Source organism: Myotis lucifugus, unplaced genomic scaffold (genome assembly GCF_000147115.1).
Source record: "Myotis lucifugus unplaced genomic scaffold, Myoluc2.0 scaffold_678, whole genome shotgun sequence".
In the NCBI taxonomy this organism is placed as follows: Eukaryota; Metazoa; Chordata; class Mammalia; order Chiroptera; family Vespertilionidae; genus Myotis; species Myotis lucifugus.
In genome coordinates, this window is record NW_005871726.1 from 3,092 (window position 1) to 8,813 (window position 5,722).

Consider the following 5,722-nt stretch of genomic DNA (forward strand, 5'->3'; position numbering starts at 1 on the left):
ACCCCTTTGAGCACCCCTGTCTGGGAGAAAGCTGCCCCTGAGTTCTTGCTCTAATGCCACATAATCTAGTTCCTCCTGTATGTCCTTGGGAACCCCCACCCCCACCCCGAGCCATTGCCCCAGCATTGGAGCCCAGAGGGATTGAATCCAAGTAAATCTGGGCACCAGTCCTTTTCAGAGGGACTGCCTGGGTCCCCAGCTGCCGGGAGCCGGTCCATCCTTGCTGTTTCAAGGGACCTGGCACATATGGCATACTGTTCTTAATATGTTTGCTCACCTTCTTGGTGCTATGTGTTTTAAGCAAGGTCACCTCTCCGAGAAAGGTTGTTTCCCCAGGTGGGGATCTTTCCCTGAGGTTAGGGAGGGGATACAACCCCTTAATTAAGTGCCAGGCGGGTAGTTAAGCTACATAATCTTTACTCCCTGGAATGGAGATAAGAAACACCCTAACCTTTGTAATAGAAATTGACAGGATTAAAATCGGCTGGTATAAATACGGATGTAACAAGACAATAAACATCAGATCCTCATCAGTTCCTAACCAGAACTCCGACCAGAACTTTGGCTGGAGATCCTGGCTATAGGTCCTGACTAGGCTGCTGATCAACTGAAGGCTGTCTTCGTGTCATTCCTTCTTCGCCGACTCCGTCCACACCTTTGGGGACCCCTGGACCCGCTGGGATTGGACCCCAGCACCCAGCAGCCTCTGTGTCACTCAGCCACAATCCCTGCTGGTTTTTACAGCCTGAGGTTATGGGACTTCTCTTCCCAGATCTGGACCTCTTGGCTGGGAGTATGGTGTGGGGCTGGGACCCCTTGGCTTCTGCAGCGGGGATATCCTTCCCTATTGAAAAAAATGCCATATGTTGGTATAGGCCCAGCCCGTTCCACGCTCCACCTTTCCTACCAGTCTCAATGTACTTTCTTTACTTCTCTACTTGTAGGACTTCCATTCAGCCAGATATTAGGCAGTTCTGAATAATGGTTGTTCTGTATTTTACTTGCAATTTTGATGTGGTTGTGGGAGGCAGCAGGTACCAGCATTTACCTACGCCTCCATCTTGGCTCTTTACACCCATTTGTTTATGTCCTTCAATGGCTGCTTTCACATTGGTAGAGTTGAGTAGTTGTGACAGAGACCACATGGCCTGCAAGGCCTAAAATATTTCGGCCCTTTAAGGAAACCATTCGGCCCTTTAAGGAAAAAAAAAATGCTGACCCTGAATTAGAAGATAAAGTTGAGGAAGTTTTCCATAAAGTAGAGCAAAAAATGAAAGACGTGTCCGTTTGGATCCTCTAGTAAACAGATGCTGAGATGACACTAGGAGTCCTGGGGTGGGAGGACGATGCCTGTGAAAATAAAAGAGGAGGAAACAGGATTGGCAGGCAGAGTCTTCAGACCCTCTGACACCTGTGGAACAAACAAAGGAGGGAAACAAAGGAGGGAGAGCCTGACTTTGATGAAGATCAACCAAGTCTTGGCCAACCCAGTGGGGTCTCCAGCACAAAGACTGTCCCTTAGAGGAGCCCCACATTGGGCAGAAATGGCCAGGCCCTGTGTCCCCACTGTGCTCAGTCATTGGCTGGCACTGCCCAAGAAGACCTTGGTCTTGGTTGCAAGGCTGTAGTGGGTCTCAAAAGCTGTCGGTCAACCACACTCCTCACAGCTGAGTGACAAAGTTCTGTCTTGAAAGGAGAACCCGTGGGGCTTCATGGCTGCCACGCTGTGGGGATAGAACAGAAAGAGTAAGAAAGTTAGGAGACCAGCACAGGAACCTCACACCTCAACAAAGGAGTTCCAGAAGGAGAACGGAGAAAACTATGGAGAGGAAATAGACAAGGAAGCATTTCAGACGTTTATCAGAACGAACCTGAATGTTCAGACTGAAAGGGCCCACTACGTGTCAGTAGACCTACACCAAGGCCAGTCGCCAGTGAACGTCAGAACAAGAACAGCCACGTGATTCTACAGAGTCAAGAATCAAAATTTCATCAGACTTTTCAGCCACAGTCTTAGAAACCAGAACATCTGGGAGCTGTATTTAAAAAGTATAAAAGAAAATTAATTTCAGCCTAGGATTACATACTTGGCCAACCCATGGATCAATCAAGGGTAGGAAAAAGGTCTTCTCAGATTTACATGGGCTCAAAAATTTTATCTCTTTCTTAAGAAAGCTACTGAAGAATGGCTCCACTAAAAACAAAGAAAAAACAAAGAAACGGGGGAAGCCAACACAAGAGAGAAGTGACGGTGATGGTGAAGGGATCCCAGAGCAGTATCTCTGGGTAACAGACCTGGAGGGCCGGCAGTTCACACTGGAATAAGTCAGAAGGTTCTAGAAAAGACTTCCTCAAGGAGATGAAATTGATAGAATACCTAATGTATTTGAACTTTCGAGAGATTTATGTACAACTTGGAAAGAATGTGGGTTGAATTAGCCATAAACACATAGAAAAACAAGCCCTTCCCTTTACAAAGTTATTAAATCCAAGAAAAACAAAACATTTGTTCAGAAAAAGGAATTAAATTTAAAACTCCTGCTCTGCAAAAGACATGCTTAAGAGAATGAGAAGACACCCTAGCCAGTTTGGCTCAGTGGATAGAGCCTCTTCCTATGGATTGAAGGTTCCCGGGTTCGATTCTGGTCAAGGGCACGTACCTCGGTTGCAGGCTCCTGGCGGGAGGCAACCAATTGATGTGTCTCTCTCACATTGGTGTTTCTCTCTGTCTCTCCCTCTCCCTTCTACTCTCTCTAAAAATCAATGAAAAAAATATTCTCGAGTGAGGATTTAAAAAAAGAAAAGAGAGAGAGAGAATGAGAAGACAAGCCAAAATAGAATGGGAGAAAAATATTTACAAAAAACATTTGATCTGATAGAAACTGTTTACCTGATAAAGGACTGTTATCCAAAGTATACAAAAAAAACCTCTTAAAACTCAACAATAAGCAAATGAACAACCCAGTTAAAAAATGGACAAAAGATCTGACCAGACACCTCACCAAAGATGATATACAAATGTCGAACAAGCATTTTAAAATGCTCAACATCATATGTCATTAGAGAAAAGCTAATTAACACAACACTGAGATACCACCACACACCTATTAGAATGGCTGGCGAGGATGCTGGCGAGGATGTGGGCAGCCGGAACGCTGGTGGGTCGTGCACGGTCCAGTCCACTTGGGAAGACAGCTTCTCACAAAGCTGAGCTTGTCTTCCCGTAGGATCCAGAAGTAGCATTCCTTGGTATTTACCCAAATGAGTTGAAAACATGTCCACACGAAAACCTGCACATGAATATGTATAGCAGTTTTATTCATAATTGCCAAAAACTTGGGGGCAACCAATATGTCCTTTAATAGGTGAATGGATTAAAAAAAAAAACAACTATGGTACACCCATATAATTGCAATAAAAAGAAATGAGCGAGGTTGCGGCGTGAGCGGCAGGTGGAGCTGGTCCCGTTGAGCTGTGGCTCCAGGCGGCCTGCAGTCCGCGTCCCGTGACCCCGCCCCCCGCCAGTGCGCCCCTCAAGGAGCCTGGTCCCCACGGCCCCATCTCCTCCGGCCCCGCTGCCACCCGCGAGGGCTGGTTCCCCGAGATGTGCAGCCTGTGGCCGGGCCAGGCCCTGTCCCTGCGCTCGCGGTTCCAGGATATCCTTGCCTCTGCAGCCACCCCAATGCACGCACGCAAGGCTCTGGTCATGCGGGTGGGGCGGGGTGTCCTGCGGGAGGGGGCGAAGCATTCCCCTGTGGAGTCCGGCGTCCAGGGCGAGATTGACGGGGCTGTCACTCAAGTCCCTAAGAAGATCCTGCCCGGCATGGCCATTGGCTACTCCAGCGCAAAGCTGACCCTCCACGTGGGCGAAGGTTTTGAGTTCATGAAACAGAACCAGACGCCTCCAATGTTATCATCACCGAGTCCTCGGATCCCAGGGGCCCTGCAGAGAGCCTCTTCAAGGAGCCGATTACCAGCTCATGAAGATGGCGCTCAGGAGGACGGGATCCGCTGGGCCCGGGTGGGTGCCGGTGGCTGCGCCTGGGCCTCATCAAGGACATGCGGCACGTCTGCAGGCCGCTCTTCCCCGGGCCCAGGTCGGCTTCACACTGAGCAGAGAAACCCCCGCACCAAGTCCAGGTGCCGGTGCAGGAGCTGAGGCAGAAGCAGGTGGAAGCTCAGGTACTGCAACTCTGACGTGCACCCAGTGGCCTTCGTCCTGCCTGAATTTGCCCGCGAGGCCCTGAACGATGTGAGCTGAGCCCAGATGCCGCTGACGCCGCCCAGGACCTCGGGCCAGGTTGCCCCGGACAGGACCCCTGCGGCACCCCAACAGCCAAGTGTTACAGCCCCAGAGTGCTGCCCACTGCCCTGCTGGCCAGACTGTCTGAATCCCTGTGTTGTTCAGCCTCCAAGCCTATACCAGCTTGTACGCGCGTCTCCACCCTCTGTCACCCTCACTCACCAAACACATGTATTTATAACAAACGAACAAAAACAAAAAAAGAAATGAGCTGTTAAGCCACAAAAAGACACGCCAGAACCTTAAATGGGTATTGCTGAGTGAAAGCAGCCAATCTGAAAAGGCTGTATGATTCCAACAACATACATTCTGAAAAAGCCAACACTATAGAGACAGTAAGATCAGTGGTGGCCAAGGGCTTACAGGAAGGGAGGGAGGGAGGGAGGAAAGGGGGAGCACAGGGGATTTGTAGGGCTGTGAACTGTTCTGTATGATCCTGTCATGGCAGGTCCATGACACTTCGTATCTGTCAAAACCCGTGAAATTCACACTCAGAGTGAGCCCTGTGTAACTACAGTGGGGCCTTGACTTACGAGTTTAATTCGTTCTGAGACCGAGCTTGTTAAGGAGCTCGTTAACTCAAATTACTCTATCAACTCAATGCAAAAAATCGGCCGAGAGACAGCTGGTATCTCAAAAAACTCATTAGTCGGGACACTCGTAAGTCAAGGCCCCACTGTATGGACTTCAGTTAATTACAGCGCCTCGGTATTGGTTTGTCAGTTGTAACTAGTGTATCTATCACACCGAGGCAACATGTTCATCGTAGGGAAACTGGGAGACGGGGCTGTAGATGCATTTTCTGCTCAATTGTTCTGTAAACCTAAAAATGCTCTAAAAATAGATCTATTATGGAAAGGGAGACCAAAAAAAGAAATCATAGTATTTCACAAAAGGCTGTAAATAATGTTCCCACAAGGTGTAAGCACTCCCAACCTTACCAATATTATGATGCAACTGTAATGGGAGGGCGGAAAATAAGAAGGGGGGGAGTAGCTAGCTTGTTTGGCTCAGTGGATAGAGCGTCGGCCTGCGGACTAAAGGGTCTTGGGTTTGATTCTGGTCAAGGGCACATGCCCAGGTTGTGGGCTCGATCCCCAGTAGGGGGCGTGCAGGAGGCAGCCAACCAATGATTCTCTCTCGTCATTGATGTTTCTATCTCTCTTTCCCTCTCCCTTCTTCTCTGAAATCAATAAAAATATCTTTTTTAAAAAAAAGAACTGTGGGAGAGAGAGATAGGGGAGTCAACCCACATCTTCCAAAGTGGGACATGGGTAGGTGAAGCCTAAACTGGAAAGAAGCAAAGTAAACATGCCGTGTAGGACACGCAGAGGCGACCATTACTAAGAGTTAAACTGATTTGTCTCTAGAGAGAGAAGTGGGGAGTGAGGGCTGCCCGTGTCTTCTTGATCCTAAGCT

At 48.7% G+C, this 5,722-nt stretch overlaps 1 pseudogene; it reads left to right on the top strand.

Moving 5' to 3' along the window:
- Positions 1-3,604: 3,604 nt before the first annotated feature.
- On the top strand, positions 3,605-4,261 carry LOC102437563 (annotated as a pseudogene).
- The last annotated feature ends 1,461 nt before the right edge of the window (positions 4,262-5,722 follow it).